Source organism: Myodes glareolus, chromosome 8 (assembly GCF_982192425.1).
Source record: "Myodes glareolus chromosome 8, mMyoGla1.1, whole genome shotgun sequence".
Classification (NCBI taxonomy): domain Eukaryota; kingdom Metazoa; phylum Chordata; class Mammalia; order Rodentia; family Cricetidae; genus Myodes; species Myodes glareolus.
Window position 1 is genome coordinate 18,398,458 of NC_142033.1, and position 21,274 is coordinate 18,419,731.

At 42.0% G+C, this 21,274-nt stretch overlaps 1 protein-coding gene across 2 annotated transcripts in view; it reads right to left on the reverse strand.

Moving 5' to 3' along the window:
- Nucleotides 1–21,274, reverse strand: part of Slc4a4 (solute carrier family 4 member 4) — a 412,005-nt gene that overhangs the window by 351,420 nt on the left and 39,311 nt on the right. The window lies entirely within an intron of this gene.

Consider the following 21,274-nt stretch of genomic DNA (forward strand, 5'->3'; position numbering starts at 1 on the left):
TGAACTCTGTGATATCAATGTCCCTCCCTGTGTCTAAATTCTCCCATTTCTGGTTTCAGGCCCTTACTCTCTAAGATGGTTTATTTTATAAGGTGAACATACTTTTGCCTTTCATAGAACTATTGTAGAAATAAATGGAGTCACTTCTGTAGTATGAGGGCTGGCTTGTTGGGGTTTCTGTCCCTCCCAGTACCCCAACAGCCGGCAAGCAACAAAGAAAATCACACACAAGACTCCATAAGGTTATAAACTGATTGGCTCATTAGGTCAGGCTTCTTGTTAACTCTTATAACTTATGTTACCCCATTATCCTTATCTACTTTAGCACATGACTCCGTACCTTTCTCAGCTGGGCAAGTTACATGCTGCCTCTTCGGTGGTCTGTACAGGAATGGCTGAGAGAGAGCTTCTGCTTCCAGAATACTCCCAGTCTCTTTGCTCCACCCTACTTCCTGTCTGGCTTTCCCGCCTATACTGCCTGCCTGGCCAATCAGCGTTTTATTAAAATATGATTGACAGAATACAGATAATTCTCCCGCACCACACTTCTGTAGCTCTTGGCTTAGATTAAGTATAGAAATACAGAGGCATTCCATGGGAAAACAATTCAATGTATAGAAAAATAATCACAATTTCATTCGGCACCAAAACATGGCATTGAAAAGTGTTTGTGCATTTATAATAGCAGGTCCTGTATCCTTGGAAACAGGGTCTATAGGTATCAGTCACCTACACATATGTATGAGATAAAATAGTAAGGAGTGGGAAGTGGGTTCAGCTTCTTTCAACTATAGATCACTATCAAGGAAAAGAGACTATCACTTCATAATTAAGATGGTCTACTCAAGATTCACAGTGCATTAGTGACCTTGGCCAATATGAGCTAACTTCTCTAAGACTCAGTTTCTCCATTAATAAAAGATATCTACTTCAACAGTTGGTTATACAAAGACATGAACTAAATGGGTGTAAAGTGCTCAGAATGCCCAGTATATCATAAATAGTCAGTAAATGTTAGCTTTCATTCTGACAGACTCCAAAATACAGAAATCCACTTTTTTTCTTTCTGACTTCCAATAAAGTATAAAGCCAAATAACACGCATTGGGAACGGAGCCTAGAAAATGAGCACCACGTCCTCATCACAAGTGAAAAGAAGGATAAAAGAGTTAACACTCTTCCACAAATCTTCCTAAGAAGAGACCCAAGAGAGGAAGAAAAAGGTCACACAAGTGTTTATGCTTATTGATAAACCCCATCTGGAGCGCTGTGAAAGCCGCCCAGGTGTCTCCCAGACAAAAAGGTAACTGAGCTCATATCTGAGGTGGGAATAGTAAAGCTGCCACTTCAGTACTCTCGTCTGCAGTTCCCATCATTCAGCCTTGGACAGCTGCAATCTGCAAAGGACACAGAAGCCAACCCATTCCTCACTGGCCCACCCAAACCTTCTGTATCCTCTCCACCCTGACCGGAGCCCAAAAGCCATGGGTGGCAAAGAGAGCAGGTGATGCGGTAGAATGTTCCAAACTGGTCCAATGAGGAGTCAAAATCCATGTTAACAGTAGAAGGACCTGCCAACCTCCAATACCCATCTCAACGTCAGCCATTCCTTCCTCAGAACATTGCTACAAGGCAAAGGCGACTTAGGAACCTGGTACTTAAAGGGGAAGTACCGTGGAAACTGTGGTTTGAATTCAGAGGTTTTTGGAACATCAGTTCAACATTTGAAGTCACTGGCAAGCCTTTGAGAACCAGCCAACTTCTCCAAAACCTCTGGGTAAGCAGGAGCGAGGGAGCAGCAGTGTTGATTAGTCTGTTTATTTAGCTAATAAAACTAAAGTGTTTTTTTAGGCACAGAAGTTGGTTTCTTTGCCAGTGTAAGCAGAAAACTGGATTCACTGTGTTTAGACATGCCCTTTCGCTCAGGTCAGAGCCGTCCGTTCGTAAATCTTTTTATCATGTCTGATATCTATACAGGTGATTTGGGGCCACACTGCCTGCTTTATTCAATCCTTTCAGAGAGCAGGGCTGAGTCAAGGATGTGTTCGTCTTAAATTCTGAGTTTTAACTGGGCCTTGTCCCATAAACTTAGGCTATGGTTTATGGTTTTCCTCTGTTATAAACACCATAGCAACCAGGAAACCGTCTCATGAAATCTGTTTCTCGTCATCTAATGATCTTAAAATTATATTTCAATCCTGACAGCAAGGCTTGAAGGCAGGTATGACCATTTCCTGGTGTGCTGGGCTCTCAGTAAGTCCAGTTTTCCTCTTCACAGGACTGCCTTCCTCTTTAGGAACTTCAGAAAACAGAACGATGTTGGTGCCTTATCTCTCGTTTCCCAAGGCCGCCGGGTGAAAAGGGCCCCGCACGCTGCTGTAAAGCATACACGCATAAGAGCGTCCTCCATACAATCCCATTTATGGTCCACTTTCATTCCTTCGGCATAGAAAAGGTCTGGGTGCAGAAAGTCTATGGAATTCAATTCAAAATATACATTCTAAAAGAAATTTTTGTTATATTGGGTATAAAGATACTTTTAAATTCTCAGACTGATCTTGTTACAAAGGCATACTCTGTAATCTGTTTCTCTTCACTTTTAGAAGCACAAATGGCATTATTCTGACAGTCTTGATCTCTAAGTGGCCTGAATGAACTGTCACTCATATTTAAGTAACTTACATTATTGCTCCAATTCCCCTTTCTTTATCAGTGTTTCAGATAGAAGCACATCCTCCCCTCAGCTTCTTATATTCTTCCAGATATCGGTCACGCTTCGCAACTCAGGTGTACGGACATTTTATAATTACAGGCTGGGGTGCTGTATTTACATCGACAGATTAAGGAATAAATAATTAAACAATGCATGAATAATGCAGCCATAATTGTGTTATGTAGACAAACGCTGGGAAGGAATCCTCTCCATCCGCTAACATGAAGTGTTTTCTTTAGGACGTGACATCCTAAATCCCTATTTAGAATAACGAATAAAGCTGATTACAAATCACTCTGCAAAAATAAAACTGCTAAGAATGAGCTGAATCGGTGCTATTAATTAAAGCTCTTAAGGGTTCGGAGCAGAAAGATAATGTTGTCTCATTATTGTTAAAATCCGGACAAAAACTAGTGAGGATGAGAAACAGGAGGTCCGTGAGAATAGATGTGCAAAGGTGGCCACACATTGCTTTAGCCGTTAGGTCTTGTTTTTTCTTCAGACAGGGTCCCATGTAGTCCAGGCTAGCCCTCTACTTACTATATACCCAAATATGACCTTGAGCTTTGATCTTCCCACCTCTGCCTCCTGAGTGCTGGGATTACAGATATATACCACTACGCAAGTCTTGTGTAGTGCTGGGGATCAAACCCACGGCTTCATATTTGCTAGACAAATACTCAGCCAACTGAGTCATATGCCCATCCCTGTTATATCTCTTTAATACAGTATTTTTAAACCAGCCTTCCAAGAATCACAATATGTATGCAGGGACATGAGCCAACTCCTATCAAAACTCAGTTTTACAATGTTATACCAATAAGTTGGATTATATGCGTCAGTTATCATTAAAGTTCCAGGAGTTTTGCTTATAAAATGTAAGGATAGGATAGTTAGAGTATTAAAAACACTTAACAAAAATCAAGCCATATGTACACAAGGCGGACATGCAACTATTCACAAAGCAAAAAAATATAGCAATGAAATCTTTGTTAGAGCCACAAATTGGGAGACGGGAAAAAAAGCACATTTACCTCATCAGCCCATGATTACTCACCAAGAATCCCTTTTGAGGTTCACCAAAATCTCTGACCAATGCGCGAAGAGACAGAGTGTAAGGAAGCCTAACTCCTTCCCCGCCACTAAAGCTTGCTGGCAACACTCTGTGGAATTCTTGCCATGGAGTTAGCCTGTTGAGACAATGCATCATCATTCCCACGAGGCCCAAATGGACCTCTATAAATAAGAGCCAGGAACATAACAAGGAGGAATAGACTGGGCCCCCGCTTATTAAAAGCCAGCAAAGGTCGTGTGTATTCTTGCTAAGTTTTGTGCTGGTTGCTCAGTAAAATGAGGCGCAGGTCACATGGTAGCGCACACACATGTGATCCCTCTACTAGGAAGGTTGAAGCAGAAGGCATTGTTTTGAGTTCAGGAGCTACAGGGAAAGACACAATCTCAAGACAAAGAACTTTGGTGGGCAAAGTTGATACATATTTATCACCCGGTGTGTTGGTTAATTTTATATCAACTTGACACACACTAGAGTCGTGTGGAAATAAATTCTCAATTGAGAACATGTCTCCATAAGACTGGCCTGTAGGCAAGACTGTGGGATATTTTACTAGTTAATGGTTGAAATGGAAGGGGCTACTCATTGTGGGTGGGGCCATCCCTGAGCATATGGTCCTGGAAGCTAGAAGAAAGCAGGCTAAGCCAGGCATGAGGAACAAGCCAGCAAGAAGCACCCCTCCATGGCCTCTGTACCAGTTCTTCCCTTCAGGTTCACGCCCTGAGTTTCCTGGATAAAAGATTACAAACTAGCTGGGTGGTTGTGGCATGGGCCTTTAATCCCAGCACTTGGGAGGCAGACTGGTCTCTGTGTTCAAGGTCAGCCGGGGTTACAGACTGAGTTTGAGAATGACCAGGGCTTCACAGAGAAATCCTGTATCAAACAGACAACAAAACAAACAAACAAACAATAATTAAAAAGCTTTTTTAAAAAAAAAAAAGGATTATAAACTATAAGATGAAGTGAAGGTTTTTTCCCCCAAGTTGCTTTTAATGACGGTGTCTATTATAGTAACAGAAGGCCTAACTAAGGCAAAAATGTTCTAGGGAGTGGACTATTGTTGTGACGGGAGCGGACTATCATTGTGACAGGCATGACTGTATTGTTTCGTGAGGACTGAGGAAGACTTTGGAAGTTTGGGCTAGAAAGGCCCTGAGTGCTCAGAGCTCAGGGAACTGTTCTGTGGGAGCTTGGAAGAGAAGAAGGTTGAGAGGCAGCAGTGCAGACAATGGGGACCTCGCTTGCCAAGTTTCAGAGGCAAGTAAAGATTCTCTCGAGGTCAACCAATATTTTTAGTTAAGAACCACTAGAGTGTAACCCTTGCTTTGCTGGGACAGTGGATACTGGTCACCTGGGTCATTTGAACCATCTGTGATTAAGAGACTAGCATCAATGAGGCAAAATCTTCTGGGAGGTGTGTTCTCAGGATCAGCACACAGAACCTGTGGTTCAGAGTGGGCCAAGCGTGTGCCGGTAGCCAAATGTTTAAAAGGAGTCTCCCAGGTGGCACTTGCTTTGAAGGTCCAGAGGGGTCATAGGAAGCAGCTAAGGCTTGGCACAGCGAGAGACCAGGAGACACCATTAGTAAAGGTGCAGGCTCAGGTATTGTCTTAGTCATTGTTCTGTTGCTGTGAAGAGACACCATTGCCAAGACAACTCTCATAAAGACAACATTTCATTGGAGGCTTGCTTCCAGTTTCAGAAGCTTAGTCTATTATCATCACAGGGAGGGCGTGGCAGGTGGTACTGGAGAAGGAGATAAAGACCTCATCCTGACCCATTAGCACAGAGAGAGAACTGAGCCTAGCATGAGCTCAGAAAACTCAAAGCCCACCGTGCCAATGACACATTTTCTCAACAAGACCATACCTCCTAATCTTTCTCAAATAGTCCCACTCCCTGATGACTCAGCGTTCAAATACGTGCTCCTAGGGGGGCCATTCTTATTGCAAACACCATATCCCACTCCCTGGCCCCTATAGGCTTGTAGCTATATCATAAGGCAAAATGCATTTAGTTCAACATCAAAAGTCCCCATAGTCAGCCGGGTGGTGGAGGCACTCAGGAGGCAGAAACAGGTGGATCTCTGTGAGTTTGAGGCCAGTCTGATCTACAAAGAGAGGTCCAGGACAGGCTCCAAAGCTACAGAGAAACCCTGACTCAAAAAAAAAAACCAAAAATAATAAATATAAATAAATAAATAATAACAATAAAGTCCCCAAAGTCTATCACAGCCTCACTATAGTTTAAAAGTTCAAAGTCTCGCCAGGCGGTGGTAGTGCACACCTTTAATCCCAGCACTCAGGAGGCAGAAGCAGGCAGATGTCTGTGAGTTTGAGACTAGCCTGGTCTACAAGAGCTAGTTCCAGGACAGGCTCCAAAGCCACAGAGAAACCCTGTCTCAAAAAACAAACAAAAAACAAAAACAAACAAACAAAAAGTTCAAAGTCTCTTCTGATACTCATGGCAATCTCTCTCTCTCTCTCTCCTCTCTCTCTCTCTCTCTCTCTCTCTCTCTCTCTCTCTCTCTCTCTCTCTGTTTGTTTTGCATTTTGTTTTTTGAGACAGGGTTTCTCTGTGTAGCCCTGGGTGTCCTGGAACTTGCTCTGTAGACCAGACTGGCCTCAAAGTCAGAGATCCATCTGACTCTGCTGCCCAAGAGCCGAGATTAAGGACACGTGCCACCATTGCCCAGCATTCATGTAACCACCTCTTGGTGTGGGAAGTCCTTCTGTCTATGTTTTGCTTTTATTGATTAATGAATAAAGCTCTTTCAGCCAGTGGCTTAGCAGAATAGGGCAAAATGGGGGTCCCAAACAGATAGAGGAGGAGAGAGTAGGCTGAGTCATGAGAAGCCATGTAGCCAACAAAGAAGAAAGATGTGAGCCACCAACTGGAATCTTGCTGGTAGGCCACGAGCCTCGTGGTAAAATATAAAATAATAGAAATGGGATAATTTAAGGTATAAGAGCTATCAAGAAATAACTCGTTTTGAAACATCACATTACATGATTATGTCAAAGTCCTATATGTCCCTCCCAACTCCGAGAAATGAAATATTAGTCAGAAACTTTAATACTTCAAGACTATTTATGATTGAAATAAGTTAATTACCTCATTCCTTGCCTAAAACCAGTATATGTACTCTAGATAATAAAATTGCCACTGTCTTTGGAAATGATATTCTTTATATGTAGTTCTCCAAATTTCATTTGTTGAGTGAGACTTTACTTGATAATGGAAAATGGCTAGTAAGTATAGTCATTCTTTTATAGATAATTAACAAATACATTTAAAGTCATCTCTGTTGTATACACATGACTAATTTTTAGCATTAGTAGTATTTCATCTTAATGTTAATTATCAGTATTGAGAATCATATTAGGATACTGCAGTCACTGCTTCGTTGTGTTACTAGTTCATGTTGTTTCTTCATTTATATTTTATTTATTTATTTATTTATTTATTTATTTATTTATTTATTACGTATACAGTATTCTATCTGTGTGTGTGCCTGCAGGCCAGAAGAGGGCACCAGACCTCATTATAGATGGTTGTAGGCCACCATGTGGTTGCTGGGAATTGAACTCAGGACCTTTGGAAGAGCAGGCAATGCTCTTAACTGCTGAGCCCCCTCTTCATTTATATTTTATATTTGCTATTCATTGAATCAATTTATTATTAGGAATAAAAGACTCATTTTAAACAGAAAAAAAAGAAATATGTATAAGCTAATAGGCCAAGCAGTGTTGTAATTAATATAGTTTCTGAGTGATTATTTTGGGCAGCCGGGAAAGCAAACAAACAGCCTCTGTCAACAGATTGGTGTGTCAACGTGTGCCATCTAAATCCATATAAAACCTGAGAGAGTTTGGAAAGGAACTCTAGACACAAAAGAACAAAGCTAAGCACAGCTTCTTGATACCTGGCATTTTTTTTTCGAGTGAGTTTAAAAATGTAATGTACAATAAGAAAAACAGGTTAATAGAGAGTCATCTATAATAGTCAAGCTTGTAGTCATGCTAGTTAGGTTTTCTAGATGTATAGAGACATATTTCAGTTAGATAGGTATTCTTCAAATCTTTCAGAGACCTTCAGAATATGGCATTTAAAATGTTTTAATAACTTAGGACTTTTCATGACAATGACACACGTCTGCTCTTGGCTGCACCAGCTACTTCAAGAGGAAGATGGGCATCGAAGAAGCTCTTTATGGAGTTTGTTAGCCATTTGGGCAAGAAACTGCTCTTGTCTGAACTGCTTGACTAGACTTGCTATAGAAAAATGACTGCTGAAGCTGCCTAAAGAAGGTGAGACAGTCCTTCGGGGTTCCTGCTTCATGACAGAGTCTGCCAGACATTCTGCAAGACACAGAAGAAAGTGACTGACAAACTGCAAACATAGGTGAAACTGTCTTTGAAATTTCTTGCTTCATGGAAAAGTCTGTTGGATACTATGGGCCTGTAAGCTGAAGATGGATGCCCCAGCAATACAGAAGAACTTTGGGTGACTGTCCAGGCAGCAAAATGTCTCTGTCAATTTAGAGTTTTGAAAATTTCTTAAAATGCAGTTCCTGTTTGCTTAGGTAATATTATATCCTTCTGAAATCTTTGATGGAGTTGAAGACTATATAGTACTAGTTTTCCTTGGTTGTCATGAAAGATAAAGTAGATATAAATATTATAACTGTAATTCTTGCTTGATACCTGTTTTGTTATATGTAATTTTACTATGTTAACGCTAGAACCCTTCTTTTTATTTAAACAGAAAAAGGGAAATAATGGTTATGTTTTGCTTTTATTGGTTAATGAATAAAGCTATTTCAGCCAGTGGCTTAGCAGAATAAGGCAAGGTGGGAGTTCCAAACAGACAGAGGAGGAGAGAGTAGGCTGAGTCATGAGAAGCCATGTAGCTGCCCGCAGGAGACAAAACCTCCGCTGGAGCCCACCGGAACCTTGCCAGTAAGCCACAGTCACATGACAATACCAGATTAATAGAAATGGGTTAATTTAAGATATAAGAGTTAGCCAGAAATATGCTTAAGCTATTAGCCAAACAGTATTGCAATCAATACAGATTTCTATGTCATTATTTCGAGTCAGGGTGGCCAGGAATCAAACAAGCGACCTCCACCAACAACCTGTAAAATTAAAAAAAAATTAAAAAAAGATACTTTTTTTTAATACTTCCAGCATACAATGACACAGAATATACATTACCATTCCAAAAGGGAGTATAGTGAGGAAATACTAGATCAAAGCTAGACAAAAAAACCAGTGGAGCAAACTCAAAATTTTGCATCTCCATGTCTGATGCCAAAGGACTCTTCAGATTACTAACTCCTTTCATCTTTGTTGACTGCAAAACACTTCTCTCTGGCTGGTTCCACTCCCTGTTAGCAGCTCTCCTTGGGAGGCATCCCATGGCTCTGGCATCTCCGTCTCCACTGAAATTCAGGCTTCGCCTTCACAGCCTCACTCCGTGGCCTCTCTGGGCCTCCGCACAGGAACACCTCTGACACAGGCCTGGCCTCAGTCTCAGGGAGAAATTCCAGCCCTTCCTTGTATCCTGGACTCACACACATGGCCAAAGCTGCCAAGTTCTGCTACTTGATGGGACTGGAATTTGTCCCCCACCCCTCCTTTACAGGTAGTAAAAGCCCCAGGACTGGAAGGAGTCAAGCAAAAGAAGCTGAGGCTTAGCACCATGTGGCAAGATGAACAACCTTACAGAGCCCAGAGGGAGCTGTTGGTAAAGGTCCAGCCCAGTTACAGTGGAGACAGGAATATTTTAGAGCTACAAATACCACCAAGGACAGCGGTGGGGTGAAGCTGGCCTAAGCCTCTGAGATGAGCTATGTGTGCCTCAGGTGGTCGAGTTGGAAAAAGGGAATCGGTCCAAGGCCCTTTGGAGGCCAGAGGACCGTGAGTGAATCCCAGATGCACAACAATGAGCTTTTTTTATACTGTTGGACTTTGGTTTTGCTTTGATCTAATGGATCTTCCTTGTTGAAGTAAGCAAACAGGTAAATTATTTTTTATTTTAAGGAGTGCACTTAAGAGACTTTGGAATTTTAGGCAGATTTTGAATGTTTTAAAGAAACTGGATATATTAGAGAAACGAGATAATTTAGAAAAACTTCATGCTCTGAAAGAGATTTTGTAGGTTTTAAAGAGAGTAAAACTTTAAAGTAAATCATTAAAGACTGTGTACTTCTAAAAGCTGAAATGTTTTATATTGTGATGTTATTATTGATATGTGGGCTGGAGAGATGGCTTAGCGCTACAAGCACTGGCTGCTTTTCCAGGAAATCTAGGTTCAATTCCTAGCACCTATATGGCAGCTTACAATAATCTGTAAGTTCATCTCTCGGGGATCAGCACCCATTTCTGGCCTCCACGGGCACTAGGCACACAAGTGGTTCATAAACATACATGCAGGTAAAACACTCATACACACAAATGAAATAAAACAAAAATTTAAAAATATTAACATGTCATCTTAGGGGCAAACGAGAAAGGAAAGTTCTTGTTGGATAGCAATATGTTCATGTGTCAAGATGACAAGGGATCAATAATGTTAGTGTTAGGTCAACTTGACACAACTGTGCTCATTGGAAAGATGAACTGTTAATTAAGAAATACCTCCATAGATTGGCCTGTATGCAAGACAGTGGAGTGTTTCATTAATCAGTGATTATTTTGGGAGGGCCCAGATCATTGCGAGTGTTCCCACTCATGGGCATGTAGTCCTGGATTCTATAAGCAAGCAGACTAAGCAAGCCAAGAGGAGCAAGCCAGCAAGCAGCACCCATCTTTGGCCTCTGTATCAGTTTCTGCCTCCAGCTTTCTGCCTTGAGTTCCTATCGTGACTTCTTTGGGTAGAGTATTAGAAGTTATAACATGAAATAAACCCTTTTTATTTTTCCAAGCTGTGTTTGGCCATGATATTTTAAAACAGCAATAGAAACCTTAAACTTAGACACCCCAAAAAATTTTTTAAAAAAATGTTTTTACTAGCTAATATTTAGGAACTAAATATTGTTGTGGTTGTTGTTAATAATGATGAATTTGAGACAAGATCATACTGGCTTTGAACTCAAGACCTTTCTACATCCACCTTCTTAGTGCTGGGCTATTTGCATGTGCCACCATATCCAGCCACAAATAGGCTTTTTAAAAGCACATCCATTCTAACGAAGTTGTATATTCAGTTAACTAGGTAATTCTAATAAACTCAGAAATAATAAAACAAATACAAAAAAAATATTTTCAGGTCATCAAGCATCCCATTTACTTGTCACGGCTACTTCTAGGCCTTGGAAACAACCGAGAAATAGACCACGGGCATTTCAGCTTTGTTTTGTTTTTCAGTAATTAATTTCCCTTTCCTTTTCTTTCTTTTTTCCTTGTTGTTGTTGTTGTTGTTTTGGGTTGGTATTTTTTTTTGAGACAGGGTCTCACCTAGTAGTTCTGGTTGTCCTGGAACTCACTATGTGGACCAGACTGGCTTCAAAACCACAGAGATCCACCTGCCTCTGCCTCCTAAGTGCTAGGAATAAAGGTGTGCACTACCACACTCAGTTATCTTTGCAGTACAAAATGGATACCTGCCACTCAAATTTCACTCAATAAAAAGCAATGCTATCCTTGACAAGACTTTCTTGAAATTCAACAAAACTATTTCCAGCTATGGAACACAAAACATTTAACAAAGAATCATTGGGAGAACCCATGAGAAGTCATGTGTTGATGTCTTTCACCCTTTTCAACCACATACAAACTGTATATATGCACACACACAACATTGGAAAAACCCATGAGAAGCCATGCATTGATGCCTTTCACACTTTTCAACCATATACAAACTGTATCTACACACACACACACACACAACACACATATACATACAACACACATATACACACACCACTCATACACACACAGACACACACACTTCTACCATTGCCATTGACAATAACAAATGTCGCAAAATGGTAATTCCCCCTACCTTAGGAAACATACTCTAATATATTTTCTATTCTACTGTATTTTCAAGTGCTCAATGAATCGTGTTACTCATTAGATGGTCTTCAATTTAGGCTACAATGAAATCATAAACAATTTATCATAATAAAATGGCTCATAGTTGAAAATGTTTTTCTTTTGACAATGATATACAAAATGGACTCATACTAACTATGTTTATTGACACACACCTATAGTTCCAGCACTTGAGAAGCAGAGGCAGGAGGACTGCAAAACAAAAATTGACTCATTTTCCATATTGGTGTTTAACATGTATCACCACATTTTCTTTTATAAATTCAAGCGTAAATTGTCAATTATTTAATAACCACTCCCTATTTCCTATAGATTTGCACTCTTCAGTTTATTTACCTTTACAACCATTGTCCTGGCTTTGTCACTAATGGATATTAGAATTTCTGTATTACTTTAGAGCATTCTTTTTTTTTCTTTCTGTTTTTCCCTGAACCAAGTCCAATACATATTTTTATAATGATTCTGGTTCCTTTCAACCTCATTGCACCTCACCTGTTAACCAACTTAACCAGAATTCTCTATCATGCACTGGCAAGTTAGGCTCTCTTCTATGTGATATGTAAATTTTATCATAACTTTGAACAACAATTTGTTTTTCTTTTTCACGTCTTTCTTTCTTCTTTTTGAGTTAAGGTGTTGCTAGGTAGCCCAGGCTATCCTGAAGCTCACTATGCAACTCAGGACAGACTCTGACTTCCTATAACAGCCTCCTAGATTCTGGAATTCAAAGTAAATCATGCTTAGCTTTGAACTCTGATGCCATATAGGGCTTTGTTGCCCAACTTCTCATATTTCTTGCAAATGTTCTGTATTTTTATGGCCGGCATTCTTTTCCTCCTCGCAGCCTGTTATGAGGCGTGTTTCCCATTGTGGCATGTGTTCTTCCAGTGGCCATAGTAACCCCAGGATAATAAGTCTTTGAAAAGCCAAACATATAAGCTTATTTCCAGGGCAACAGAAAAGTTATTATCGGGACCATGGAGGCAAAGGCCTTTGTGGAATTCCACTTCAACAATTGCTAACCACTGAATGCGTCCTTCACTTTGGCCAGTTCCCACCCCTGCCTAGAGACTAACATAGACCCATTGAGGTTTATCTCTCGTGAAAGGTCATACTCTAGTCCGTGAGCACATCTGAGACGGACGGTTGTTGGTCTGAAGAAGCAGCCAAGAGTCAATGACTCTGTTTCATTCACCCAGCTGCCTCATTACCCTTTTGTGTGTGAATGCTGGAGTAGACCAGTGGCTGTTGGTGACCCATGCCACATGTTGCCCACCCCGATGACATGCTGTCAACTTGTGGTGGCCAGACAAGGACATGAACTAGGTCAGTCTGAGACACTGGAAGTGAAGGAGATGCTTCTTTCTCTTTATAGTTTTCTGATCAATGGCATGGACGTGACTCTTGCTTTCTCTTCATAAGGTATGGTGCAGATGATAGAATATTTTATTTCTAACAAGGAGAAAAAGGAGCCAAAAGATATTGCCTGCCTACTACCTTCCATGCCAAGTGTTGAAAGTCATATATATGTTCTTTGGTTGAATATTCATGTCACCTCTATGAAAGATACCATTCTTCACTGCACTGAGTGACTAACTCATGGGCACACATCTTGTAGAAGAAATGGGGCTCAAACAAAATCAATCTTTTCCCCAACCCTAATACTTCCAGGAAACCTGCCTTTTTCTGTAGTAATATTTTATTTGTATTTTAATAAATAAAGTTTGCCTGAAGATCAGATAGCAAAACAGCCCCACTGGTCAGCTTTACAGATCAGGCAGGGTGACACACACCGTTAATCCCAGTAGCCACACAAGTTTGTCATAGAAATTGGGAGGTGCATGACTTTAATCCCAGTGGGGCATGCCTTTAATCCCACCCAGCCCTAGCAAAAAATATAAAAGGGAGGAGACAGCTTTCACATACAGTCTCATTCTGAGATTCCTGGAGGCAGGATGGCCATTTTGGACTGAGGTAGAGGTAAGAGCCAGTGTCTGGCTGTTTTGCTTTTCTGACCTTCAGGTTGAATCCCAGTTCCTGTCTCTGAGTTTTTATTAATCGTGCTACACTTTTCCTCTACAATGACGCTGCTCTGAGGATAAAGCAATTAGCCTCCTTGCTTAGCGGAAGAGTAAACAGATTACTGCAGAGAGATGAGGTAGGCAGAAGGGAGTAAATAGGCGGGAAATGAACGTGGAAGAATGCAAAAATAAATTGTGAAGCAAGTGCACCCTGAAGAGAATATCCAAAGACATCTGGGACATGTCAAGGAGCATATGCTTGTCCATAATATATTTGGTCACAATAACAAAAGCAATAATAGTCGGAGCTCAAATGCCCGTCATAAATAAAATGGGTAAATAAATTGTAATAGATTCCCATAATGGATTCCTATATGGATAGAAATATTATGGACACATATCCATGCTAAAATTAATTATTCTCAAAAATGTAATTTGGAGCCTAAGAATTATTACTGAAGAACACATCGCTAATAAATGATTCCATAAATGGAATGTTAGCAAAGAAGAAAGTAATAGAAAAATGCAGAATGTGATCCTATGTGTGTTTGAGAGACAGCGTGTGTGTGTGTGAGAGAGAGAGAGAAAGAGAGAGAGTGGGGGGTGGAGAGAGAGAGTGTTCCAAACACCAAACAAAAATATATACTATTTTTTTTATGAAATTGGAGAGGGACATTTAAGAAACATCTGCCTGGGCACTCTTCTTCATCCTTGAGTGGTTGAGAGGGGTGCAATTGCACTCACTATTTTCATAAACTATGTATATTATATTTTACATATGCCTTTCACATGGACTTTAGAGTTTCCAAGATTTTCTAAAAGATATCCGTCAGAAGTGTGCAGAACATACACAAGAATACACAGGAAAGACCAGGGACAAGGTCTTCAGAGCAGGAAGCAGGGACTCAAGGAGAGAGAGCAGGTGGCATTAGGAGAAAGGCGAATTAGTCATAAATAAACACATACAAAAGCTACACCAGGAAGATAGAGACTGGACTGGGATTACCGGAAGACTTAGCAGGTTGACTGGACAGGAGACATTCGACAGTCTGCCACTGCTGGCCATTACTTTAGTGAGTAGGAGCCGAAGGCTGCAAAACTTGCCTTTTGGTATGGCTGATTTGCTCTCCCAGTGAGAAAAATGCCTGTTCTTGGGAATGCATGTTTGAGGTAAAGACAGAAAATGTTAGGCACGTGTTAAAAGTCTTCACGTACTTCTAGCTGAATCTCCACTGTGGTTTCAAACACCCTTTGTTTCTCATGCAGATCTGGTTTAAGCATGGTAGAGCAGCAATCTCAGCCCACACACCCAAAGCCGAGTGGCCCTAGCACCCCGAGCTCTAATGGAGGCTGAGCTAGTCTATACTTACTGACTCTCAAAAGAAAGTATCCATGTGTACATTAGATGTTCACGGTACGAACGTGGGTGTATGACACATGTGTGCCCATGTTTGATAGTTGCAAAGGCAAGAGTTACAGAGGTGACATTTAAATCCAAAACACTGAGCAGGCTGGTGGTTGGATATTTCAGGGCACGAATTAGGGAATGGGCAAAGTAAGTGGTCAAGCAGTTCTACCCCAACAGAGAACACTAGAAATGTCTGCCTATTCACTGTTCCAGTCACTTGGCTGGTGCGAACAAAGAAACTGGGTATCAATTTGACTCTAGTTACTTTCAAAGTAAACCGTCACATGGTTAGCCACATCTGTAGTGGACAGTACAGGGTACCTTCTCCTCACCTCTGGGAATGAGATGATGTCACCTGAGACCAATTTGAGGCATGAACTGTCATGGAGCAGTATAGCCCTGCCCTAAGGCTCCTAAACACTCCAGAACTTTCTGCCACCATCCCCAAGCTCCTTAAAATTTATAAGACAATAGAAGAAAAACACAGAAGGCAAACAAGGAGAGTTGATGGAAAATGAATAGGAGGACAAACCAAGAGGTTAGTGGTCCCAATCACGTGGCAAGCTAAAACCCAGAGTATCTTTTCCAAGACTGATTCAGATCTCAAGCCCCAAGGCAGGCTCCCTATACTCCCCCCATACTGATCTCCAAGTGCTTTAAGAGTGTGTTTATAGGGTGCTGTTAATGAGCTAAGACAAAGGATTCACTTTTTTAAAAATCATCTAATCATTGTTTCTACTTGCCATGCTGAATGACAGGACCTCTATGCCATTTGAAAACTGAATTTATCCTTCCATTTAGGTAACAAGCCTACTGAGCTTTTATTTGCCTTCTGTTGACTAAAAGGGGCTCTTAGTGATCACGCTGTGTTCTCTGCCTGCCTGTGAGGGACTCGAATATTTACAGACCACTGTTTCTAAACCTTGGATCCTAAAGGAAAGAGGTCTGAAGACCAACTCCATGTATTAGAAAAGCACCTGGCCCCCAGCTTCACTGTATTATATGAACCTCGCTGCTACTGCCCCGCTCCCCAAACTCCAGCTTGGCTTCTGTTTCCTAATACTGTGTTTCCCTGGGCAACACCATTGTGTACTGAAACTCACTGCTTGTAAACTCCATGTATTTTCAGGATTCAACTTTTATTTTTGTACTGTAACACAAGAGAAGCAATGCGTTTTCTTTCTTGGCCATAAAATTCAAAGCGTGTTGAGGCATTAAGGTGGTCTTTGAACATACATATTCGATGAGGATTTACAAATATATACACATATTAATGTAGGAATTCACACTTAATCGATGAACAGTTAAGCCAGATGGCTAATTGGATTTAGGGTTTCTATTTGATGAATCAAAAAATATAATGCCATTATTGAAAGCAGGCCAGGAAAACTCTGGCCCTGCCTGTATCTTCGTGGCGCTAGGAAGAGGAAAGCTATTAGTGAACAGCAAGATTTCATCCAAACCCGTCAGCAGAATTGATAAAGCAAACTTCACCGTGAGCTTCAGAAGGTAGTGAGCACTGGACCATTCCAGGCCCCGTCCCTATGGGACCCAGTGTAACTGTAACTGAGATAAACAGACCTTGATGGGGGAAACAGAGTGGCAAGCCCAGCCAGACTGAAGGGTGACTCTAAGGTTCAGATCCCTGCTTGGTAGTGGCTCAGAGCAGGCCCTAGTTTGACCAGGAGCTGAAGGTCTTTACTTCCCTCACACCAGGTACTTTTTAAAGTATTTCAAAAGTGCTGTTGTAAAATGTCGTAAAAATGTCCTTTTTGAAGCGATGATCCCAAGTCATACCAGAAAGGACTTACCATTTGGGAGTTTCCCAATAATTTGGGAGCTCTCTTTTTATTGTCCTTCCTGCTCCCCACACCAGTAGCATCTATCTTTAGTCTGTTGGTTCTAAACTAATGATACTGTCTCCATGCCAACTACTAAAGAATTAATAGTGAGAATGTCCAAGAAAGGGAAACACACCTTCTGATTGAATTCATTGCTTTTGTGAAACAACTTGCTTCAATCAGTTCCTCTGACATTGGTCATCAGGGTCTGAGTCCTTTTTATCCAGAGGACTTGAGAAAATCCATTCTGGTCATGGGTTTTAAGACCCAGTTCTTTTAGACTGTTCTAAAATTTATTTTCCAGAGTCCTCAAAGAACCCTGAGAGGCCAGACAGAAAATCCTCCAAGAAGAAGAGACATGTTGACCCCACAGAAAAGAGTGTTCCTACCACCAGAGCTCCTCCTGAGATTATAAACTTCAGTGTGCCAACTCAGGCCTTGGAAGTCTCTTGCCACAACTCAGATGGAGAGAATACAAACAGAAGTATAGAGGAATGGTCAGAATGGCTGATTTTTCAGTCCCGAGGTTCTGCTTCGCTGTGAGCCTCGTCACAGCAGCAGAAATCAAGCTTGACCCAAGCCTCTTGCCTGAATTACCTACTCCTGTCCAGCAGAAAGAGCTGGGGCTCTCACTGGCAGACTTGGGGTTTTCTTGAGACCGGCCACTTCCCTCTAGAGTCACTGCTGTGGGAAGTTCTCCATCCTCCCTCAGGACAACCAGGCCAGGCCGGTCTGCTACTGGGCACATGGAGTTCAGCCAAAACAAACGCAGCCCCAGAGATTCAGAAAACAGCAAATTTTTGAGGATACACAGACAGGGGGTTGCAAGGACTCCATAAGCCCCCTCAGAAAGCTGAAAACCTGTGAAATCTGACCTGATTTGATTCTATAAGCTAGAATGTCTCATGATGTGATAAATTAAGTTGCTATTCTGACGACTGAACTCCTGGTGTGATGAAGTCAAGCCCCATTTGCTTCCCATTTCCTTCCTCTGCTTCCATTTCATCATAGCGCACCAGCAGAGAACCCAAGTCCTTGCCCGTCCTGGGGAGAAGGGCCAAAGGGGAGGAGAGAGGGGCGCCCCTGTGCTGTGTGGTATTGCTTTCCAGAGATGACCTCGGTGTTCACCTCTTGGGATGCTTGCTGCCTCTGGGCAGAGTTAGGAAAAAGACAGGCAGAAGTGAGGCAAATCAAAAGAAAACAGGGCAGGGGCAAAGACAAAAGGCAAACATACAGGGAGAAAGAAACAGGTGTTGTAAAAAGAAATTTGAAAACAGAAAAACGCTTCTCACTGACAACAAAATCCACACAATTCCCTTTCCCTCCAGGCGAGTCCCCCAAGATAAAGGTTTCGCTCTACCTGCTTCCAATGGCTTGGCATCGTCCCCAAGAAGAGCAATGGGAAGGAAGCTGCCACAGGGGCCAAGACTAGGGTTAGGAAAGCACCTGTAACAGGATCTAGTCCCTGCATTTTTTTTTTTTTTGTATCGCAGGGAGATACTGAATCCTGGCAACACTCCTAAGGTTCTAGTTTCCCCTAAAACAGAAAGCAGCAAGAGCCAACTACATGGAGTATGAATGTCATTGGTACCTAGACATGGCCCCATAAGGTCCCAGCAGGGCTACCACAGCGGATTCCCAAGCAGATTGATCCCTTCTGCATCTAGACGCATTCAGTGACATGTACTGTGCACTCTTGTATTCACCTCTCCCATGCAATAGACAAAAAACACTGCCAATAAATGCTATCCTAGTTTAAGCTCTTTTATTAAAAAGAGATTGTTAGAAAACAGCCATGTTTATCACCATCCCTCTCCTGTTTTGCTCCAAATGTTGAACCCTCGCTTGGAAGATTCCTTGATCCTTAGTTTTCTTATTCGCTCTAGTTGAGTGCTCAGTCCATTCATTCTCCTGCCTCAGCCTCCTGATTAGAGGTGTGCGCCTCTGTGCCCAAGAAGGTGTTTCTGGAGGGCGATGACTTTTGAGCTGAAAACGACCCACGTGCTGTGAAGGAGATCAAAGCACATGAAGGCAGGAGGGAAGGGCGGCTCAAGAGCGACAGGCAAAAGCAAACCCTGAGACGGAAAATTTCTGAAAGGCTAAGGCAACGTAGCCAGGTAACAGGAACGAGCTGAAACCAGCCTTAAAGGATCATAAGGGCCCGGCAGATACGGTCATCAGCGCCACAGGAAATTATTCAGGCGGTCTGAGCACCGAGGGGGCGAAGCCGTTAGCTGTAGGGGGCAAGAATGGAAGCCGGGACTTGGCGGTCCATAGCAGAGATGGTCAGTGGTATTCTGAACTACTGGATAACAGAGCAAGAGTGGAAATTGGTCACATTCATGACATATTCTGAACGTGAGATTACCATGCTGCGGAAAAAAGGAATCAAGAGTGAGCTGTGGCCGGGATCCGAGCACCTTGGTATAAGGAAACCACCGGTGTAATGAAAGAGGAAGGCTGGGGCAGTGGGAAGTCTCAGAGGGAAAAACACCAAAATGGTGTCCTGGTGATGCCTATTTTAAAATATCTAACAGGAAATAGAGAACAATTAAATGCATACATCTAGAAATCACAAGGAAATCAAAATAGATCTCATTGTCACTAGCCATAAATTTTTGGGAAGTGTTACGGATCAAATTTAGCTTCATCCCAACTCAATTATCAATTATTCAATTTCATTAAATAGCATTTATTCCTATTAGATGCAATAATATGTTCAAAATGGCATATTTCAAGATAATTTCACTAGAAATTATTAAGACATCAAAATTATTATTGTTATTAAGATATCGAAAATGCAGAAAACCAGAACTTTTGACTTTTCTCCCCCAGAAGCAGTCGTATGTGTGGTTTGGATGACCTCTGTGACTCTAAAAAAAGTACCAAGTACAAAGACAGAGAAACTTAAAGTGGGAAGGGCTGGAACACCCTGAAAGGGGAAAGGCATATGCGCATGGCTTGCTCTGTCTGCTAGAGAAGCCTCTCCAACCTGGACGCACACTGTGCTGGACATTGTAAGATGGTCCGAAAGACTCCTGCCAGGGTTTTACTGTGAAAACCGATGACATCGAACCTTGGGCTCCAGCAGTGGGGCGCGGAAGGTACTGTTAACAGTGACTCTCAGTTTCCTGATGCTGCAGCCCTTTAACACAGTTCCTCATGCTGTGGTGACCCCCAGCCATAAAATTATTCGTGTTGCTACTTCCTAACTGTAACTTTGCAATTGTTATGAACCCTGACTTGCAGGATATTTGATACGCAACCCCCAAAGGGGTTGCAACCCACCGGTTGAGAATTGTCGAGCTAGTCGTTAAAGGGGACCAGATACGGTAACAAGCAATAGAGACTATTCGGTGGATTCATTTTGTTTCCAATAAGAGCTAGAACTGCGCCAAGCAGTGGTGGCACACGCCTTTAATCCCAGCACTCGGGAGGCAGAGGCAGGTGGATCTCTGTGAGTTCGAGGCCAGCCTGGTCTACAAGAGCTAGTTTCAGGACAACCACCAAAACTACAGAGAAACCCTGTCTCGAAAAAAAAAAAAAAAAAGCTAGAATTGCACACACTAAGCAGTTTAGCTGATGGCTTATATTGGTCACCACGGCTCTCCCGGTTAACCCGCTATGGTTAAACTGAAATGGATGGACCACGGGCCTCCTTCCCCTAGGCTCCACCAAAGCCACCAGCCTGCTCTCCTGCCACACAAAAAATCTAGTTTTATTGGCAGAGGAGCATGAAGCAGTGTGGCAAAGGTAGAGGGATAAAGTCGGTCCAGAGAATCAACACTGTTTGTATAATCTGTGGACCTTGAGATTAACTGTCGAGGAGAACTTTGCCCACTGACTGTACCAGTTCCTTGGAGATAATAAGAACCGAGTGAGGCTTAGGGGTGCAGTCATTTCTGCAGCAGGAGCAACGGAAAGGCTCGCAATGACCTGGGACGCTCCCTTCTCGCCCCACTAAGGAGTGTTCCTTCCTGTAGACCCCATGTAAAATGTTGCAAGAGAGTTGATACTAATCAGGACCGTCATTTATTTGATGTGATAGTCACTTGTGATTTATTGTGCTGGCCAGAACTAGGCCTGGGAAAGAACTTAGCCTGAAAAGCAAGGGGATATGGGAAAGCATTGATTAGCGAGGCAGCCAAAGAATGAAC